Source organism: Falco punctatus, assembly GCF_963210335.1.
Source record: "Falco punctatus genome assembly, chromosome: 4".
Lineage (NCBI taxonomy): Eukaryota > Metazoa > Chordata > Aves > Falconiformes > Falconidae > Falco > Falco punctatus.
In genome coordinates, this window is record NC_137583.1 from 9,723,140 (window position 1) to 9,746,917 (window position 23,778).

The 23,778-nt window shown below is 34.7% G+C and overlaps 1 protein-coding gene across 1 annotated transcript in view; it reads right to left on the reverse strand.

The window, feature by feature from the left end:
* Positions 1 to 23,778, reverse strand: part of ERC2 (ELKS/RAB6-interacting/CAST family member 2) — a 481,052-nt gene that overhangs the window by 26,554 nt on the left and 430,720 nt on the right. The gene's annotated exons all lie outside the window — the stretch shown is intronic.

The window sequence follows — 23,778 nt, forward strand, 5'->3', positions numbered from 1 at the left end:
TAGCACCTAGAAGTATAAACAGGCATAAGGGACATCTTAAAGGGCAAGAAATGAGATTTAAGTCACCCCAGAAAAGACTGTCCAGATTTAACTACAACCCATCCACAAAGACGTATTTGCAAGGTAGGTACAGATGGATTTTTATCTTGAAAACATTACAGAATCCTTAAATAGCTTGAAGGGGATAGTGAAATCGATAGCAAAAAAAAAAAAAGAACTGAAAAATATGTGGTGCGATAGAAGGTACAGGACGTGCTATGTGCACTGTAAGTGCATTTGATGTGGTTGTGCACATACTACACAGTCAGTTACAATTGATGCGCATGCGATCCTCGGCTTTTCTTGCTGGCAGCCGACACCTGCCCAACAGAATCTGCCTTCTCACGCTCCTGGCACAGATGTATTATGGATACTTTCTGCTGACCTTTCTATTGTGATTCTTTCTTTTTCAGAATTCTGTCTCTGTTACATTCCTTTCAGACACTCCCCATTAAAAACAGTTTTCATACATGCAATAAACATACATGATCTGAATGTAAGGATAAGGTCAAGATTCATTAATAAGCAAACAATACCTAATCAAACCATTTAAAAAACAAACAAAAAAAACCCAAAAACATTTGGCCTGTCTCTTGTAAGAACAAATGCAATAATCTGATGCAAAATCCATGCCTACAGACTTGCCAAATACTATGATCCAAGTGTGGAGCTTACTCTTGTACACACGTAAGCAAACCAATTTAACCACTATTTTCAAGACTATCTTTAAAATTCTAAAATCTGACATTTTTATTTGATGTATTAGGAGAAAAGAACCAATGAAGAAAGAAATCTGTGCAAAACACATTTTATTTTAAAGATCTTTTGATATTTAAAAGACCTATAAAATCTAGTGTCATAATGAAGTGCTGCTCAGTTTGCATCATCTCAGAAGCCTTTTTCTCTTCCATGTTAGGGGACTGTCATGGCACACCAGAGACTTTGTTGTGACTTCTACTGGTTTTAGTGAGCACTGGAGGAACCATGCTTTAAAGTGTAGGTAACCTTTTAGAATCTAAATTACAGCACACCAATGGCTGTCACTTATTTATATATTTTTGGTGTGTTTAAGTTACAAATCCTTTTTTCTAAAATCAGTATGGCCTATTGTGTAGAACTAAGTATAGTTCCATCCACTTTGACTTCACTCATTGTGTTGCTCAGTTTTCACTGAAGAGGCTATACATATTTCAGATTGTCTAGTTGCGAAAAATGGAAAACACCAGCAATTTCACTATGTCTTTAAAATAACGTATATTTAAATCCAGTGCTAAATCAATTGTAAGCATATTTCATAAATCTAAACATTAAAATATGCAATGAATTTCTAGGTAAAGACATCTGTTGCTAGGGATTAATCTGCAACTGAACAAAGTGTTTTATTAATGCCAAATGAAAAGCAATTGACTTTACCTGCAACAGGATACAAAACTCTCTTACAGAACTGCCCTATTTGTTCCGTGCTGGGGTTCGCTTAGTCACAGGGAAAGAAGGAATCTTATCTTTTCTTTGATAAAAGGCTATTGCAGATACTCTTCTGATATCCAGAAAATATCATGTCTAATGAATAGGCACTTTGTTACAGAAGTTCAACTTCTGGTTAGAAATAATTTTTCAAGTGTTATATATAAGAAATGACAACTGAAATCTATCCAAAGAAAGAATAGTCTGTATGATTTATAGCCTGCAATGATGGGAAAACTCCATTTTTGTTATGCTGAATCAGTAAAGACGTTACAGGGTGAATTTGTATTTGACCTTTAAAGAATTGGTTATGTAGGTAAAATGCAAAGACCTCATGTTAGTGAACTGTTTAAAGGAAACAAAACACCCAGTATTGGTTGAACACCGTAGTATTCCAAACTCCTATGGTTTGTGGTTTTTTTTGTAATTTTAGCAGTGTATTCCTAAAACAGCACAAACGTGCAGCAATTACAAATACCACAATTTATGCCAATGGATATAATTTTACAAATGCCTCTCCTGCTAAAAGGGGACATCCTGCCTTCCTATGCCTTCTCCCCCTGTGCCACCCACCTCCCAGTCACAGCCATGCAGTTCTCATCACTGGCCTTTTTTGGCATTACTATTTATTTGGCTAACTGATGAGCTGGATAAGCTCACTGATTCAACAAAGCACCCTGCTTTTTTTTTTTTTTTGCTTTTTTTTTTTTTCTTTAAGGTAAGGGTTAGTGTTCAGCCAGATCTGCAAGCTGAGCATGAATACTAATAACGGCAAAATGATGATGCAGCCAGGAGTCAAGGAAAGGGCTAGAGTGCCCTTCACAGCAGCACTAATAGACTTATTGCAGCTTTCAAAGATAATTAAAAAACCTTATGGATATTTTGTACTTTCTATATACAGTGTTCTCTTTGTTTTTTCATACATCACTGCTGTTTTCTGAGATATATTTTTCAGTAATTCATACATATGGCCATAAAATAATAAGCTATGATTAATTAAAATGCCTTGCTCAGCTATGCAAATTATATTAATTATATTAAATATTAATTAATTATATTAAATACTCTTAATATTTAAAATTAAAGAGCTTTGCAAGTTCATTTGGTTTGTATCTTATGAAGCTAGGAAAATGGACAAGCCAAGCAACTGATAAAGGAAGTTAAAGCTCTTCTCCTTTAGGTAACACATTCAAGTTATTGCAAAATTACCATAATCCAATAGCCTTACAGCTGGCTAACATTAAATTAGCTACTATCATCTGAGTTCTTAATAGACAGTAAGGAATTCTATATAGATGGCCAGTACAGTGTTACTATTAATCTAAAGCGAGAAATCAAGGCGGAGAAGACAAGATTTGGGGTTTCTAAACATGGAAGAGAGGTCCATTCACAGGGTTTCTTGGCTGCTCTAATAAAGTCACACAAAACACAAAGTGCACTGGCACTAATGGAGCTACCAGGAAGGTATGTGCTAAATTCCTTTCACAGCAGTCCAACATCATATAGAAAAAGCATTTAATGATCTCTAGATATGCACCCAAGTTTGATTCTTAACTTCTCTGCTCCTGACTGACTGTTGATGAATTAGTCTCCTTGACACAAGCCCCAGATCCTCCTGGTGAAAAGGATCATTTACATAGAACTTGCGATGCCAGCAAAGACCTTTCAGTTACATCTGGTAGATTATTATAATCTCCACAACATCTCTGCTTCATCCTTGCTTGCATGAAATGTAGATAGACAAATATATAAATTATTCTTATTTCTGTACTACCTCTTTATATGTTTCCATATGTTTCAATGACCATACACTCTCAGGTCTTGGCTTAAAAAAAAAAAAATCTCAGTCCAAAGAAGGGAATGAGTAACTTGATCTAACTTTGAAGTTAGTGCTGCTTCAAGCAGGAATGTCATCTTAAGTAAAAAATTATGAATGATAAAATATAGTTGGAAATGTACACAAAATATGAATTTCTAAGCTTTATGTAAAATTTTTATTTAAGCCTGAAGTCTGTCAAGATGGATGAAGTACCATAGCACTACTAAGCATTAGTCAAGTTTTCCTCAAAGTATTTATTCCATTTTGTCCACCAATGTACACACTCTTAAAAATTATCTGAGCTGCTGCTTGGTTGTGAAGTGCCCTAGATATGATGATGGTTTATGTGCAAGTATCTATTCTCTAAGAACATACATCAGCAGTATTCTTTTTTTAATATTACTTTTTATGTACACATGTGCTATTCAAGTACATGATCTACAATTTCCCCTAAAGCTGCTTGCTACGTATGTGTATATTAAACTGAGTTACTCATTTTCTGCGGTACCACCTGAACCATGCCTATTAAAAACTGTCACGTCCATGTAACATAATCCCAGCTAAAAATCACATGCAAGATGTAATCTCAACAAGCCTCCTGGAATTTTCTCTACAATAAGTAAAAGCCTGCATTCTTCCACAGGAAAGAATCAATATGATAAAAATGTCTCAGATGGATGTCTAATCTGTTCACACGAGAACCTGCCAGCAGAATACTCACACTTTAAGATTAAAGCACGTTTATAATCTATAAGAAGCATGCTTCATTCAATTTCTGAAACTACTGCTAAATTCCCAGTTAAACCTTTCTCTCATATTTTCATGTTTGCATGGAAGCTCCAGCAACAGAACAACCTTAAAAATTAAAAAAATCTAATTTTGTTCACAAATTGCTGTTTAGTTTTGCCTTTAAAAATCTACTTCCATTCCAATCCTTCCAACAGAACAAGTACATAAAGTTTAACTACTAAAACAAGATATCAAGAGCTCCAATTTATGAGAATTTATTTTAACTTCTGTCAGTTTGTCTTTTAAACCAGCAAATATGGATCTGAAACTACGTTTTCATGCATTCTTAATACTGATCATATGTCCAAGTAATTATTGACAGTAACACAGAACACTGTTTCCAAAACAAACTTCAAATGAGGAATCCAGATATCAACTTCATAAATTATTTTAAGTGCAGACTAGTTAAGATTCCACATGAAACAGAACTCTACATGAACAAATCAAATGGCCAACCATACCTTTAATCACTAAAAAGCAAATATTTCCAAGAAAAATACATTTACAGCACAAAGTAACCAAAAATACTATTTCATTATGTCTTCTGTAATGGAGTTTTTTCAAATTTTATTTTAGAAAATCCTTTCCACTAACATTTTTCTCATTGCTATTCTTTAAAGGTAAAGCATTCATACTTCAAAACCTACCTCCTGGGAAGCAGAGATCTCTGCCTTATCTCCCTACAGGAACCAGTAGAGATTACTATTTTAGAATTAAAGAGATACAAGTCAGTGGCTTAAAAAAAAGCTTTCTAGACTAGGAAATAAATCTAACCTAATTTTGACAGCTATGCTAATCATTTAATAAATCATCTTCAGAAACAGTATTAGGGCATACATCAGTAGTTTATCTTTGTAACGTCTGTCATCCAGAAGGGTACCTATCCACCCCTTAAACAATGTATATTTGAACCAAGACACTTCAAACCGCACCTCATTTTGAGTATAATCAACAGAAGTTAAATAAAACTAGCAATGTGACTGAGCAGTTTAGGAAAAAATTAAAACATACTGACTGCAGCAAAAAATACAATGGAGACTTTTAAGTGAGGTGGAATATCAAGAAAATTAATACCTAAATTAGATACGAAACTAAAGAGCTCTACCTTCCTGAAAAATGTCATGTTAATCTGAAGACAAACTGAAAATGGTGATACTACTAATATGACAGCAAGCAACCTAACTTTTTTTGTCAGAAGCAGTATCATCATAATGATTTCACATGCATAAAGCAATATATTGGAATAAAAAGGAGCTGGCTCAGTATCTTCACAGGTAAGACTGGGATAGCAGTAACCAGGATGTGCGTCTCAGCTCATGCATGTTAGCCACTTACTCATGCATTCTTTAAAGCTGTGTGCAACTTTGGTGTTGTTTTATCATCACTTAAACTATAAAAGCAGAAACTTTTGGCTGGCTAAGAAACGTCAAACCTTTCTCCTTATCTATGACTCTTCTAGCCACCACAGTGCAGGTATTGTGTCCACTCCAATGGACTGCTGTAACCTTGAAGTAATTTGGAAATATTACACTGATTTCCTATCATGGAGTAGGTTGCTGTAGGTATATAAGCATGGAGCTCCAACCTCCCAGAGACTATCTATGCTTATTTCTAGCTCAAAATGCTAATCCCAGCTTCAGCCCTGGGGCTAAGGCCTATCTAAGTAACAAAATGTAACACCTTTCAGCAGTATTAAGCTATACCTGAATGTTCGACCATCACCACCAGAAGCAGTACAGGTTTGCACCCTGAGGAACACCTCAGGACAGCTTGTTTCTGTAGTGTGTCACACAATTTCATGTCCACCAGGTATGAAATCCTGTAGTAAATTCTGTATTAAATTAAATAGTTCTGTCAGGTTTGGGGTTGTGTTGTTGTTGGTTTTTTTGTTTGTCTTTTTGTTTCTTGTTTTTTGTTTTTTTGTTATGAGTTCTGGCAAGAAAATGTTCTAAATCAATGTCATGCTAAAATTTAGAACAAAAATTAGCATGACAGAATAAGCGGTTAAGAGGAAAGCCTATGAACAGTCAAGACTGATCTGCATTATAAAATCACAATTTGTGAGTACTAACATTGAAAAGTACATAAATTATTGTTCCAGTAAGAAGCTAGAAATTAACAACATGCTGAAAGAAAGAACTGTTATTGTTCACCTAGGGTGAATTTTCTGTGGTCATTATTTTAGGTAGTATGAAAAACCATACAGTAAGCATCTTTCCTTGCTCCATGAAATATACTGAAATGTCTGCTCTCTTTCATTAAGATCGATACTATCAGAATAGCACAGCTAGCCATGGCAGAGGCCACCTGGGAAATGGGGTTCCCCATAATACAGATGTGTTATTTATTCCATAAGAATAGGGAAAAGTTCACAATCTGCACAGTCTGTGCAGCTATATCAGTTCCTAAAAGTATAAAAAACTGCAGAATGCTATTTCTAACCTTTAAAATCAACAGTATATCACTTTCCTCAAAGGATCCCTGTAATAACTTATCCATGATACATAAGGTTTCTTGTATTCTGACTCACATCTGTTTCCAAGTCTTTTATCAGTCACCCCTCCATACTGTGCACTTCGTTAATTCATCAAAAATCCCTGATTTGTGTTTCAAAGGAAGCACCATACTGCTTAAAAATTATGCTAAAAGATGAGCATCATAGATGATCCTACTAACTTGAACATATGCCTTTTTGAATCAGTTGACTTATTTTCATAGTTTAAGACACAAATATTTTTGATCAGGGAAAAAGCAAACAGGGGGAAAGCAAATGAATGTGCTATCAATGCTACTGAGAATTTTTTTTTTAAAAAGCACCACGATTACTTACAGCATGAAAAATAAAAACCAGAGATCATCTGAGGTGTCAGTCTTTTAATTCACAGTAGGGCAAAATGACTACCAGGTTTTAATCCAAATATGCAGTTGATGGGCTGGATTCAGAAATCAGGTGGGAATTCTTCAAAATTTTTTAAAATTGATATTGATTACTTTATCCTGATGAACTGAAGTCCCACCAGTACATGCTGCCCAGCTACAAATGCAACAAGGGCAGACCCTTTCAAGATTTCTATCACACCTGGGAACAAAGCAGAAGCATGGACCTAAACTGAGCAGTAGAAACTGGGTCGCAGAGTCAAAGCTACAGATATAAAATTTCAAAATGGAATTTCAACTTTAAGTTCTAATAATGGCTCAACTTTGGAAACAGCAAACAAAACTGGCATTTCTTAAAACAGGGTCTGAATGTTAACAATCGATAATTACGTGATTATTTTTTTTTAGACTAAGTTATGCAAACAAAACACAAAGGTTTTTCTTTTTAACCACTGGGATATAAAAGAAAAGTAATTAAACACCATAAGACATGTCTTCTACCTTACAATGTATTTAGGGTACTCAACTTAGTAATCTCCTTTCAACACTTCCAATAATTATTATTAATTAAATTAAAAATCTGAAAAAGAATTATTATTGAAGAGGATTAAAGATACAGGATAATTTTTTTTTGTCTTTGTTTAAGAAAACAGAAAGGGACACTCACACCATCTTAGCGCGCACACACACACATATCCAAATAAATAAATAGTATTTTTAAGTTTATGGCAAATTGCCAAAGGTTAAATTGGCCTCCTTTAGAGGCTGATAAGAGCTGTTTTAGTCACTACCACTTTGTTTGAAAAACTGAATGAAAAGCAGGGAGGCAAAAAATGTCTTGGTTTACATTCAGTAATATGTAAGAGAAAAGAAAGAGTGATAATGGATACAGTTAACGTAGATATGCCAAAATACTTTAGAGTCTGTCTGTTTAAAATCAATGAAGAAGAAAAAAAATTCTGAAAATGCTCTTTGCAAATAAAGATGTTCTAATTGCTTTTCATTAGGCTGATTGGTTGGAACTGACACTGGACCTTTCCAGAAATGAGTTTTCGGGGGGATAAAAAAAAATAAAAAAATTGAATGATTTTGCATAAAACATAATGTCTTTGTGGGCTCTAAATTTGTTGGAACTTTTTTGCTTTCCTAGAATGATCTCACAGTATCTCACCAAACCCTTCTCAAGATTTTCCCACTAAGGGCGGGTCTAATTCACTCCCTCTCCATTCCTCCTAGAGCTGCTGCATACTATAAAATTCTTCAAAGATAATGGGGGATCTGTGAGTCCCAGAAAGGAACAGAATGAAGAACCTAGATTAGAATGCTTTCTTCAGATTTTTTATTTGCTCCGTGGCAGCTAATCCCATAGCAACTTGCAAGTAGCTAAAATGGACACGTTCCTTTAAAGTGTCACAAAAGGTACACTCTCGAAACAAAGTGTTCTAACACACCAGCACAAAAACCTCTTAAGTCTAAAATGTTAGTAGAATGAGCAACTTTAGAGTAGATAGACCTGTACTGTTACTATTACTATTATCAGTAGTAGCAATATTAAAATTATTGCTACTATTACCAAGAGTCATATCTACCTTGTGCAAAACACCAAGACAAGTCTCTTCAATGGGACACTGGCAGAGATAGGAGGAAATGGGGAAATACATTTTTCTATTTATTAATATTTTCTGGAATTTGAACCTTTCACATTAGTGTTCTGTGCAGTATTTTCTCCCTATCCTGTGGTTAATCAGTACCTTCACATAGGTAGATCATATACATTTTCTAAAAATTCTCACTATTGGTATTTCTTTCATAAGAATACTACCAGTGGTCAAGCACAATCCTTTTATCTCTGAATAAGCTTTAATTAAATTAACTCCTATTTGTATTTTTTAAAGATCTTCTAAATACATTATTTAATATGTATTTGGATAAAAGCCCATGAAGAAGTCCCTATTTAAATTCCTGTTGTTTAAATGATTCCTGATGCATAAACTGAGCATCCTTTTAAGATGACTATCCATTCAGTTTTATGCAATGTAAAAAGTTTGTACAAATACTATTCTATAAGAGGATCCTCATGTAAGATATGGTTTGATCTGGGTGGTTATCATCTTAAGATTATATGTCTTGTTCAGAGTTTTAGTCCTGAGAACAATTTATCCCAGACAACAGAGAATGTGCGAGTTAAAGATTCTAAGGGCTAAAAAAAATACTTGAGGTTAAGTTCACAGGTCCAGAATATGTACACCAATAGATGACAGCTGATTTTTATAACAATACAGACATCAGGTAGTTCATGAAAATTCAAAACCCAGCTTCTGTAAATGTCAGAAAATGTTTGAGTGTATTGTGAATTTACCATACCAAAGTAATATTTTTGTTATTTTAAATACAATAGAAAGATCAGAAATAGATCATCAAGACAACAAGCTAAACCCTATTTAAAATACATTTAATTTTTCTTAAACTTTGACTGCAACTGATTATGAAGTTTTTTTTATTTTGAAAATGTTTTGACATTTGTCAAAGTAAAATTGAAACACAATTTCAATCACATTCAAACCCAGTCTAGAAACAAATGGAAAACTTCACTGGTTCAATCTCCTGGCAATAAAATTTAGCAATGACATAATTTTTTAAAGTCAATATAAAGCTGGGAGATTAGCTTCTCATCTCATCTATTGTTTGAAAATATACCTTACCAGACCCATTTACTCCTAATGCAATTTAAATGGCATGCAATGGATTTAAACAGACACTAGAGCTGGTACTCTGCTTTTAAAAGGATGCCATTCATCATTGTACAGAACCAAAAATCAAATGAGATCAGAAGAAACCAGATCTGAGCATTTACTTAGACCTACTTACATTCTAAAAATCTTCAGTATCTGCCAAAGCACTTGGGATCGTTTCACGAAGAGATTATTTGCCCACTATACTTCACAGCATTTAAAAAATAAGAGACAGAAAGTTTCCTGTAAATTTTCATGTTGCTTATCTTCATTAGTATTTTGCATCAGTAAGGCTTACTTTTCATTGTGCAGAATACAGAAGCAGACTTGTTATAAGTAATTGTTAATTACAAATATCACAAAGTATAAAGTGCTCTGTGAAAGAAGGTCCGCTTGGCAGCAACTGTGAAAACTGAACCAAGGTATTTGAGGATTAATCTGCTGCTGAATGTGGTCTTACAAGTGCAGCTTTGGAAATGAAGATAAAAGAAACTAGTGCTGTCCAACCACAAGTCACTTCAGATTAAAAAGAAAAAGAAAAAGACTGGCGAGTCTTGAAAAGGCAAATCATAATCATAAAAAATTACAAGAAAAAAAAATCCTACTGGACTATTACCAGAAGTTAGATGGTGGCCTCTTATTCTGGGCCTTTTAGCTTACAATGACATGAGTGCATTTTGTATCAAGAAGCAGAGGTACATGGAAGAAAAATTTCTTTAGATAGATTTACACATATCTTGTAAGATTATAACTTAAATAAAGTACAAAGCTCAATTTCAGCATTCCTTATAACTAGCCATATTACAAAGACCAGCAAATTGGGAGGTAAAGCTGCTTTAGCAGTGATGCTTATCTGACTTCAACATATCTTTCTTCATGTTTCAATCAAAGAGCAGCTGCTGTCATCCTACTGAGAAAACAGTGATAGCAGAACACATAGCAGGCCTTAAAACCTGCGAACACAGGAGCCTTATTGTGGATACAACTCATCTGCAGTTATACTTCACATACAGGAAAGCTTGTAACTGAGGTGAAAGGATGGATTTAGCAGGAACATTCTTTCAAAGTCTTGGGCTCCCTTTCCAGAAGGACAGCTGTGAGCCAAAGCAGGGCCTTGTTCTACAGGTGATGCACCTTGATCTCCTCCAGATAACCACAGAGATGGTCTTTCAACAGCCAGGCTGTCGTCATGGTCACAGGTTACTAAATACATCACTGTCCCATCAAAAACCTTTAAGACAAAGTGCAGTGTGTCTTAATGTTGACAACAATGTCAACAAAAAGTTATTTAATAAACTATTTCTGCTACCTTTAAACTCTTTGGTGTAGGGGGTGTGTTTGTTTTGGGTAAGACTACAACAATTTTGTGGGGTTTTGTTAATGAGAGTAGAAATCAATTTGGTAATTCAATGACTTATTTGGAGAAACACGTTCCTTTAGACAAGAGACTTAAACCATAAGAATTTCAATAAAAATAATGTTCTAAATCAAATGTAGTAGTGAAAAGCAATCACCTCAACAGTAGGACAGTGCACTGAGACATCACATTCACAACAGGGAGGAGACACTTCTGTGAACCTGCTAGCTTAAACAAGGACGTCAGAAGATGAGTAAAAGTTTTGGAAACATAACACTTCAATTGATCTAGTTTTATTCAGTTTTGATATGAAGGAGATCTCTGTAGTTTTAAAACCATATTCACATGTTTTTTTTTAATACATGCAAAATACTAAAATCTCCAAAAGTTATAAACTTTACAACTAAGAAATGAACTAATTTTAGGAGGACGAGTACCGTTCTCCTCTAAAAGGAAGATAGGGAAAATGGAAAGTGAAAATCCTTCTAGGATTTCACATCATTCCTACTGCTTCCAGGAAATAGCTGCTAATATGTAAAATCTCTATAGATTTAAACAACAAACCACAAGGACCAACACACTGACCTTCAACTGAAAATAACTTTTACTGTATATTGACCTTAGTTATATAGTTGTTTCTTTGCCTTGATAAATAAAACAGCATATTAAGCACACTGCATACCGTACCTTTGTTAGCATAAGAAATTCCCATGAAGAAATGTATGTAAGGAATACCTCAGACCTGGATGTGCTCACTTTGCCAGTTACTAACCACTTTGGTAAGTAAAACTTCCTGCCAATATGAACAACTAGATCCTTTGGGAAGGAAAACTGGCATGCTCTACCTCATCACATTGGCACTCATACCACACAGCTTGTTAAAGAGACATTCACTAACACATATGCCAGCACACACATGTTCTGCTTAAAATGTAGATGAACAGCAAATTGAGGCATTATTCCTGAGTATGTGCTTTATACCCTCTTCCTTCTTTCACTGACTTATAGAGGATGCTACTGGTCAAGCTAGTCTCACAAAATAATCAACGCTATTTGACTATGTCTATAAAAAACTATATAGCTAAATATGCAAATTAAATGGGATGGGTAAATGCCAAATGGATTTACATTCATGTGGGTTCAGTTCAGGTATGAGTGATTGGAATGATTGACTCTGAAAGCTTCCAGTCACTCCGTATAAATAGGGATGAATAAAAATGTTTGGCACAACTACTCAATCCGCTGACCCTGGCAGGAAAGTCAAGCCAATTGGCCAATGGAATTTAGATTTAGACTGAACATGTTAGGATAATAAAACAGTACATTAAAACATGTATCTTATTCATTAAACCAAGAGCCATATCATTTATTCTTTCAACACCAAACACTGATACATTTATGTTTCAATGCATGTCACATGTCAGTTTTTCAAGCATTTGGAAGCTAAAATAATTAGGAACTCATTAATCTAACCAGAACAATATATTTACTTTTTCAGGCTTACAGTGTGCTTGCAAACATAAATATAAACCAACAAAACGTAGGATGTATGGCAAGGCTATTAATGAATTTTCTTTGAAGTTGTAAACGGAAACAGCAAATCAAAATATGTCCTTATAGAACCAGGAAATTATGACAGAAGCCATCTCATCGTATTTATAATATTGTTTTAAATAAACAGATTGACTAGTTGACTGATTTCCAGTGATGACACTGTAACCGTCTTGATTTTACTTTTTTTTTTTAGCTCAATGGCCATACAGTAATTTATTGAGTGCTAGATAACCTACCAGATTCCTACCTGGAAACTCAATAAACAGCACTGTCCTAACCACAAAACCAAAATAGCTGAGTTTATACTTTTAAGGCTTCTGTGCAACAGGCCTTCTTTTTACTAAGTGGCAAACCCTTGGGAAAACACTACAGACCTGATCTGGAATCTGGTAGACCTGATTTCTGCCCTGACATAAAGAAAGCTTAAATCTGGTGAATCAAACCCTCTCACATTTTTTTAGCATTGGGAATTCTTTGATGGTGTACTGGCATTTTGATCATACTCTCTACGATGTTACACCTCTTACACCACAGTAATGCTAATAATGTACAGTTCTAAGAAAATCAGAAGAAAAGGAAAACTTACTAGATATTAAATAACAAAAATACACCTATGAAAATATGTATTTTTTCTTGGTACCTCTAAGTATGTGATGCATGGATCTGTTGTCAATGACATTTTGTAAAACAAAGTGATAACTGTAAATGCACTGAGTCACAGTCATTTAGAGAAATCAGAATTTTCAAACCCAGGTGCAAAACTATGTGCACAAACCTTTTTGATACTTGATTTGCATTTGATTCATTTTTTCAATCTGCATGTACATACTGGGCTTTGTTTTCAGAAAAGGGTATGTAAAAAGATTTGGAAATTTAAGCCTTGGTGTGCTACATCATACTGCATTCCAGTTTTATGTTAAGATTTTTTTAATGGCATGTTAATTTTGTTTTAAAATGGAATTCTTTCTCCTTAATCTGCAAAGCTTTTGATTATTGATTCTACAGCACATAGATGCTCACTTCATAAAGTTATTTAAATTATGTGCACACCCTACAGATTAATAAATGCCAAATTCTCCCATCGTTTCCAAATTTTTGTCCTGTTTTGGGTATCATACAAGCTCTCCTATACAATACCACATTGTCTCTGCCAGAAATTGCTAAAGTGAGAACAAGTTTTTAAGACTGACTTCAGCAGTTGCCTTGGAAATTGGCAATAAGGATCTAGAATTCTTACACACACACCGCCGAAGTCTTGAGTCATTCCTGATTTCATAGTAGTAAATTTACACCATGCACTCTGTATCAACATATTCTTTTTTAAAATCTCTTCTCTATATTCTACAGCAAAGTAGACAAACTGAAATTATGTTTTGAGGAAGAACAGTAAATGGATTCCTATGAATAAACTGTATTTGGAGTGGACTTAAGATTCTTCCAATTACCAGCCCTTCACTGTCTTTGTAGACTGGATAGACCAGCAGAGAAGACCACCGTCAGACAAGCCCCTGGCTTTTTACATCAAAACCATACCATCAACGGTGATCTTTCCACAGCAACTTTATCAACTTTATCTTCTATACAACTATCCACACCTTTCCTGATTCCCCCTTAGCTTCTGAAAATTACCCAGAATTTGTGAATGTGTGAGTTTTCAAACACTTTATGACTCTGTTCTATCTTTCATCAACTGTAAAACAGAAGACAGGGTATTATTAACCTTGAAAAGTTTTTTTTTTTTCTAATCTAACAATTTATTAGAGTAATAAAAGTGAAAATTTCCTTAAAAGGAACTGACCATGCATAATTTGCTACTTTAATGATTTTTATTGTCTTCTTAATCAGAGAGCTTTGAAAAATACTAAGAATTGTAGAAAAAAAATAGTGGTTTCCCTAATTCAAAATTGAAATTAAATATGATATATATGATTTTATATGTTATGATATGTAATATGAACTCATTATTTGAGCAAAATCTCAGAACAGCAGTTTCTAAGGAATCTATAACCTCATTATGTATTTTATCACATTTCATATTTTTATCTAACTGCATTGTACTTATAAATTTCCAAACTGATTATGTAAGTAAGAATTCTCCATCAACTAACGGACAATGCTAAAAAAAAAGAAAAGAAAAAAGAAAAGACCTACATGCAGGCTGCTTATCTGTTTTGTTTAATCTAGATATCTGACAAGAAGAAGAATCAGATAAAATGTCTTTTCCCAGTGTAGTTTCAATTAGCGTTGGCGAACAGAAGAACAATTTTATAGGTTTTTCTTAAGGGAGTAGGACCTTTCAAGAACAGACAAAAAGCCATGAAGAAAGAAGAAACATATTCTCACTGCTCATATGCTCACAAAAGCAAATAAAAGCATCTGAAACAAACAATAGCATTTACAATAATACCGATTTAATAATTTGCTGTGGTTTTTTTCTTAAAATTTGACCTCGTCTTCAGCTACTGAGGATGTAAAGTACGTCATTTTAAACAGAATTCACCAGGCTGAGACATAAATCCATTGTAGAAGAATTTTATGTCTTGAAAGATGGTGTTTAAAGACTTCAACTGTTGAAATAATCTTCTGAATACCTAGTTAATATCCCTGTACACTAGGAGTGGGATTTCTCTCATCTGTCCACTTATAGCACATATGCTATACCTACACCATTTTTTTTCTGTAATCTGGTCTGTAGATGACTGAAGGTAATTTAACTCACTGCGCCAATTATGACTATTTCTTTGTACTGAAATAGTTTTGGTTATGCTCTGTTATAGTAACATAACTGAAATACATTGTCTACCTCACTGGAAAGATCCCATCAGAAGATTCTTCTGTGGGCTGGCAAGGTGATGTTTATACTACATTTTCATCCATACTAAATCCCCGTTTATTTTGTATTAAAGCTATTGTGTACTGACTCATCTACAGCAGCAGTTTATATTTGTTAGTTATTACCTTTAGCAATGAATAAAACAGTTCTATTCTATTCTGGAAGCTGGAAGTCAATTTCTTAAACAGGCTTTCAGATTCACAGCCTAAAGTAAACACCATAAAACCAAAAGCTGCTCTGGCACAAAAAAAGGTAAAATGAAAACCTCGTCTTCCTTTGTGTTCTTGACTTCACCTCCCTCCACTTTCCTGCTTTGAGGTTTCACCAGTGTGCTGCTCATTTTATGTGCCTGCAGAAGTAAACTACACATCATGGTAGTTTGGCTATTTGGAGAATCTAAACAAATTAATAAATAATATTAGAGAAGTCAGATTACGATATAATGATCATGAAATCAAGTAAACAGAAGAAAAAGGTAGATTTTTCTATTTTAGACATATTTCATCAAACTAGTAACTAGATACCTGAGGGCTGCAATAGCCATGACTTTAATTTGGAGAAAATCAGTTGCATCTGGGGTAGGAATGCAGATTATGAACTATCAGTAAAGACATAGTAAATTTCTTTTATTTTCTACTTTAATTATTTTGATTCTCTTCTTAATCAGAAGGTTTGAAAAATATTAAGACTTGTAGAATTAAAAAAAAAAAAAGTGGTTTCCCCAATTAAAAATCAAAATGTAACGTGATACATATGATTTAATATGTTGGGTTTTTTTAAATTGTGTTTGCAGGTGAGCTTATCCAAAATTAAGGTGTTCAGTCATAACAGAAGGGAAATGAGAAAATGGAAACAAAAGGAACCTAAAAAAAAATAATGGTGGATAACATCCATCAAAGAATAACTTGAAGAGGGGAAAGAAATAATGACTATTTTTATCTCTCTCAGTCCTTTGCTGTTCTCCTCATATCCTAATTACTCCCCTGAAGATAACTCTTAGCATACTACTTACTTACCACTTTCATTGGATGTAACCCAAATAATGTATTTTATCATTCACCTTTTCACTCCATCATCTCCGCTGTTCAATGTGCTGGAACAAACTACACCCCAACTCAGTGCTAAAACTAGGCAGGTTTTTCAGCTCCTCCCTACTTCCACCTGCCTGAAAACATCCCCACTGGTCAGTAAGCCTGTCTCTCTCTCAATCACATACAACAATCACAGGTTTGAAGAAATCCCTTTTTTGTCAGTCTGCAATCTCAGAAAGCCAATTTCCAACTTCATAACCAATCTCTTCCTTAGCACTGACATCACCAGTCCCAAACCATCTTCCCTCCTCATTATTGACAGTGCAAATGAAAAAGACAGCACATTATTTAGCCAATATTGTTAACTTTTGATCCAAGCACAGTTGAATCAGTAGTTTGATGATTCAGTTCCTTTATAAGAATGGCAAAACTAAAAATAAATTATTATTCTACAAGGAAGGAAGCATTTTTCCTACCACCTCATCATGCTCCATCTCTGTTACGAGGGATACCTGTATCTTGCTGCGATAACCTTGATCACTACCTCATACAAGTTGTAGTGTTGTCACAGGCCCTGGAATATTTAGTAATTTGACAGAATCCACACAATTCCCAAGGAAGTTAATTACCACCAAGTTTTAAAAGTAGTAACATGATCTACTATCAGAATCTACATTTCACCATGTTACTTCTACTTTGGATCACATGATTATATCACCCAAAAAAAACATAAAGGGGGACAAAATCAAATATTTTTAAAACACTGATTTAATACCATATTGTAATATAAAATTGTACACATCACATATACAAAAGCACTGACTGCAACAAGACACTTGCAAATGAAACCAGGATTTTGCATGATCCCACTTCCTGTAAGTGGTTTACAACTATTTTTTTCCATTTTAATCCACTATTTCAAAGCAGCATCTGGGCAAAATATGCTTTTAATATATCCCAGTGATTTATTTATTGCTTGCAAAAATACTTGGCAATAAAAATATACATGCAACAACTTTGTGCAAAACTGTTGCAAAGACATTCAGAAAAGCTAGTACTTGTAAAAGACAATTAAGGCAGCAGGCAGGCAGTAACATGTATTTTGAATGACACAGCTAAGTTTCAACAGCAGCTTCCAGGGAACGTTTACATTTGAAAAATCCCTACTTTGACCTCTTTTTCCCCAGTTTGCTTGCTGGCAGATAGGAGTACATGACAAATGAACCTAATTTAAGTGGACTGAATGCCAGATTGCCTGTTAAAAAAGAGCACCTGATTGTACATTAGGTGAGAGGTCAGTGACACTGAACACCAGCAGGTGTAATAACAACCGCAGGCTTTTTGTAAAGGAAATGCAAACAAGAATTTACCCCCAGGCATTCAGGATAGTGCCTGTCTGCTTAGGTACCAAGTGATTGGCAGGCAGGATTGCACATCAGGATACTTGGTGATGCTTTGTTAAGTTATATCACGACCAGACTTTGAGCAGTATGTCATGAAAGACGGAGTCTTTAGCTAAAATTATAAACCACAAAACTAGTCACTGAAGAAGAAAGCAGCTTTTTCACTATTAAAAAGCCTCAAAATACACAGAATAAATCGTTCTGCATCTCAGCACCTGTTTTCTCCTTGCTACAAAGCCTTTATTCATCTGTCATTTAAAAACACCAGTGTTGGAACTACCCGATCATTAATCTTTGAAACATGTGCCAAGAGAATATTAGGTTCTCACAAACTCGCAGACTCTACCCACCATTTGTTAGAAGAATATAGAAAAACAATAAGTAAATAAGATTTTAAAACAGAGTTATTCCATCTTATTAAACTACATTAATTTGTCTAACACTTCTCCTGCAGATTTCGAGGTTTTATATTCCAACTACTGCTTTTTGATCTAAGGAAAAGTGATTGGCTAATAAACAAAAATTTTCTTACACAGAAGCTTGCTAAAATTGCATTATAATACCAATACCAAAGCACACAATTTGTTGCGACCACAGTGCAGTCTTGTAACAAAGACAGTGTCCGGTACAGCTTTTATAGATTTGGTGGCTTTATTTTCTAGAATATCACATCCACACTTTATTTCTGGAATGTCTGTATCTTTTTTGGTTAAGATTTATTTATTTCATGCTTTAGAATCTGGCAACACATCTTCGTCTGTTTCAAAAATCCAATCCTGATACTAAGAAGAATGTAGAGTTCTTGGGTTATGGGATAAATATTTTAGTTGACTCTTGTCAGTGGGATCCTAGCAAAAAAAAAAAAAAAAAAAAATGGTATGTGTCATAGATATACCAACTTTCCATCTCACATAACAAAAGTATGTTCACTTACTAATTAGCTTGCTGCTTTTCTTTGTCTGAAATACATTGTTCTGAATGATGACATGGCAGATCCTGCTTGGTGGGAATGGTGGCTTGATTATCTTTCATATAAAAATTAATTTTGAATAATTTTTTTCTTAGGGTTATGGTCTATCACACATCCTAAGTGAGGCTACTTATTAAAAAGTCACTCATTGATGAGATTTTTCTATCATACATGTAGCAAAATACAGCAGAGGTGTTTTATATTCAGATTTTAGTCATTATATTCTGATTTGTACTAGAAAGCAACTCATAATCATGAAAATGAGAACAACATAGCTGACACTATCTCCACTTTAAAAGTTCTTGTGTGAATTTTTGTCCTCAAAGAAGTCAATGGAAAAACAGAGTTTACTGACACTAGTGTGTTACTGTCCTGTAAACTCTTCAGAACAGTGGCGGCTTCATGTGCTACATCCTTCCTCTTCAACAAACATGTATTTGGCACATAATAAATAAAATTAGATGAAACCATGAGAAAATAAAGACTTCTAAATCCAGTATTATACTTCAAGAAACAAAGTGAAACACCTACTGTCATGTTACTTCTGAAGTAAAAACAGTCTGTGGCTTACAGATCTTTCAGCTGGTCAAGTCTGTTTCTGAAGGGCTTTGATGTACAAACCCACGCACAACCACACCCTACACTACTGTTTCACCATACTCACAATTTATAGTGCAGTTGACTATTAACGAATTTCTCCAAATACAGAAAGCATACACACCTGAAAAATACATAACAGTTTACTTTGGAAAGAGCTTATTCTCTGAACATAAAAATGCAGTTTCATAAGGTGCTTAGTCATTCTTCCGTTAGAGAATTTCATATTCTAAGACGGTTTAGGAGCAACTTCCACACAACAGATCACATAACTTCATAAACCTGAATGCACAAAGACAGCAATTGAAATATTTCTAACATCAGATTATTAACTGAAGTTTGCTTTGTGGGTGCTAAGCAGATACTTAGTTTTGTCCAATCAGCCTATTTAGGGGACAATGTACTTAAGTGTTAATCACCTGCTGGGTGGTGGTGGGGAATCTATCCTTTGATCAAAGGGAGACATACTGGTTTTAATTTACATCCTGTCTCTCTAGCTCTCAACTGGCCTATAGCTAGAGGGATTCATTTCAGGATTTTTCTTTATTCCAAGTGTTCCGTTACTTGCCGCATACCACCACCCAAGACATCAGGGCTAAAACCAAACACTCTTTGTGGGACACCCATATGACAGACTTCAAAATGGAAACAATGCAGCTTTTGAACACTTTGACATCAGATCAAAGTTTGACAGACAGAGACAAGGAGGGAATCAGTACATTTAAACCTAACAACCCTCAAAGAAAACCAAAGTACATTGGTAAAATATAACTGACATTATTCATTTTGTCTTGTGAACATGTAGTTAAATACAGCTAGAGAGCTCATGGTTTTGCTCTATCAAGTATCTTTTTCCTATAACTAAGGCAGGGTTCTCACCCACCTTGTCTTAAAATACATTCTTAGAAGCTACACTGCTTTCAAGAGGGAAAGAAAGGGCATTTCTCTTGTGATTCTGACATTGAAGGGACCATTTCCAGATATAACTTTCCCAAACTTTCTTCAAGCAATTAGACTGTATCTGTGGAGGATTCACACACAACTTTAGTAGTTTTCATAGTAAGACCTCTCTCTCACCTACAAAATGAAAAGACAAGGTACTCTAATACTTTGAAATATTTGAACAAGTAGTCTTCACTTCTTTTAACTAAAAATTACAGAACATACTAAACAAGTAAAAGAGACGTAACAAAAAAAAAAAAAAAGAATTAGCTCTCTAAGAATGAGCCCTTCTTTCTCTTGCAACAAGTTGCAGGCTTTTTTTGGCTGACAGGTTTAATTCTAAAACTTTTACTACTAACAGGTATTTTTTTGATCATTTATCATTTTTCTTAAAATGAATGGAAATTCTGAATTTCTAAAAGTTCTAAATATTTTATCATCTATTAAAGAAACACTGGAAATAAATTACAAGTCTCAAGGTAAATTGACTTGCAACACTGCAATTGTAAAATAGTTCATTTCTATTCTAAAACAGTTAACAATAAGATGGTTTCTTATTAAAAATTCTGCCACTGAGTTCAGAAATCAAGCAAATTTACAAGAAGAAGTTCTCCTAGAAGATGAATGATCACAATTGTGTAAAAGATGGAACAAAAGCTGAATCTGGTCTGGGAAAGAAACCTAGGAAAAAAGAGTAAACAGATTTTAAGCAGTTTTTAAAAGGATGACTCGCCATTCACAAATATTTTACAAATGAGTGCTGCAGGATCGATGTAAATTTCTCAGCAATTCTGTCAGCCTCAGGTAGAGTATGAGTGAGGGTAAGTTGAGCGGATAAGGAGTTACGTTTTCATTAAATCTAACTGCAGATTTAAATCATAACTACAGCATAAAGTAAAGCAGAGAAGAAAATTTAGAGACTTGGTAAAAACTTCTTTCAATAGTATGGCATTGAAGGCAACATTGGATCAGGACTTATTATAAAAAAAAAAACATTTTCTAAAAGGTTTAAAGCTTTTCACCTTTATCTGTCGTCGTCCCCCCCCCCAGGTAGGATATAATACTTTACATCAAAAAATGTAAAGGCAATCTCAGAGCACTTTCCACCTAAAAGGCTTGAACACAACTTAATTCAATCAAAATGTTAGGATCTGTTATCACTTACACAGGTATAAATTCCTATAGGGGTACAGAACCAACGTAAGTCGGACCTAAAGCCCTTAACTGCCATAATCAAAATCATCCTAGCTAACAGAATTCCTAAATCATTAAAAACTTACCTCAGTGTTTACATTTGACCATATCCATATTCTTAGAACTAAAATGAATCCTCATGAAAAGCTCACATGCAGGAGCCAGGTCAACAGATGTAAAACACCGCACAAAGAATGTGACTGTACTGCGCTGCTTTGATGGCTCCAGCAAATAAAGACTTCAGCCTCACGCACGTTGAGAAACGGTAGTCACTCTTAAACACTTCTAGATAGACTTTGAGATCTGCTATAAAAAGCAAAGCTTTCAGTTTTGTTTGAGATTTATCACCTAATGTATTTCAAGGTCCGTGAACCATGTGTAACAAAATTAATCATATTACCATGATTGGCCCAGCAAAGACTTATTGCAAGATCTATCAAAAAAACCAAAAAAAACCCACACAACAAAATAGCCCCAAAAAACCAAAAAAACTCAAAACCAACCAAAAACCAGTTTGAAAAACTGGTTTCCTTAGAATTTAACACAGATTTACTATCCCAAATTATATCCTCTGCATAAAATGGAAAACATTGTTTATTACTGATCTCCATGCTTGCATCTGGTAAAAATATGTCTATCTGCAAAATGTACAAAGAGTTTCTGATTCTGATTACTTAAACAAGAAAACTGGACTGGTTTAATTTAAATTATTTTAATAACCTGATTACCTAGATTGGTGCAAGAGCCTTTGAAGATAAAGTGATTTCAGTAAGGGTCACTTTGTTTTTAACTTATGGACATCATTCTCTTCCAGACTGAGCTTTTCCACTCAAAGACATTACCACCACTAGCTGCTCTTCACTAACCATCAGCTGGATGTTACCACAGGTTTCGAGAGAAAGCCAGAATGTCAGAGCACTGGCTAATCCACACTAGGCAACGATAAACAGGCTTGGCTGGTGAATGAGTATTCACCACTATAAGCTAACCTGGCTCAGTTTGCTTGAGGTTGATATGGGATCGATGGGAGTGATTTCTTCTCTTGATAGATCTGGGAGGGTAACAATCTCTAGCAGAAAAATAGCAATAAGCACGTAAGGGTGGGTGGTAATAATGTCTTCAGCAGGCACAGCTGTTCATAGAGGTGTCTGCCCATGGCCTAAGGCTGTGGACAGATATCCTGATCTATATGCAGATATGCTGTTGAAAGATATTCCTGCTGCTTGTCTCTCACCCTTCTGAGACTATTACTTCAGATCTTCCAGGAATGCTGTTCAAGTGAGTAGCTTCCTCATTTTAGACAAAAAAAACTGGTTTAAAATAAAACTAGTACACAAACTGTTAGCTAGCTTGGCTTATTTTTGTAGAAGTCAGAGACAGGCTGAAGAAGAGCTCATGATCTGGCCAGCCAGATGATCTCAAAGGCTCCAGGAGGGAACCAGTGAAATCATCACTGCTTCTCTGGAAAGCAGACATGTAAACATCTTCACTGGTGAACCGTCTATAGCAAAGATCAAAACGGAAGTAAAATGAAGCAGCAAGGCGCTGCAATTTGTAATAGGCAGAAATATTCCAACACAACAACTAAAGCTGCTCTTTGCCTCATGGCCTCTTGACATGGACAATTAGCACAATAAATTTTTTGAACAAATGAGAATATTGATGCCAAAATGGATGCCTAATTAGAGTGGGACAGAATAGCAAAATAAGCAATGTTAAAGGTATTACTTAAGTATTCCTAATCCATTACATTAATATTTGCTGCTAGTGCACAAGTATACAAACAACTTAATGTTTTTGATAAAATTTGATACTGAACTTAACTAGATCACATGAATAAATACTTTTCCTATATTTCTGTACTGTACTCTTTGTTAAAGAATTATTTATAAATTATCATATTTCACCCATTGATTCAAGGCTTAAACTCAAGACAAACTCATCCTGCCCAATGCCTTTTCTTCGGCACAAGGGAATGGCTATGCAAGCAGTATAAACCTGCTGAAACAGCATAATACGTTTGTTTGTTTTTTTTTTTAATTTGCATCTACAGCTCACTCAGCTCAGTCTGAGCTCTAGAAAACACACCCAGATGAACTGCTTTAATTATTGCATGTGTGTGATCTGAAAATCTGATTTGAAACCACTGCCAGATAAACATGAAGCATGGGACAGGG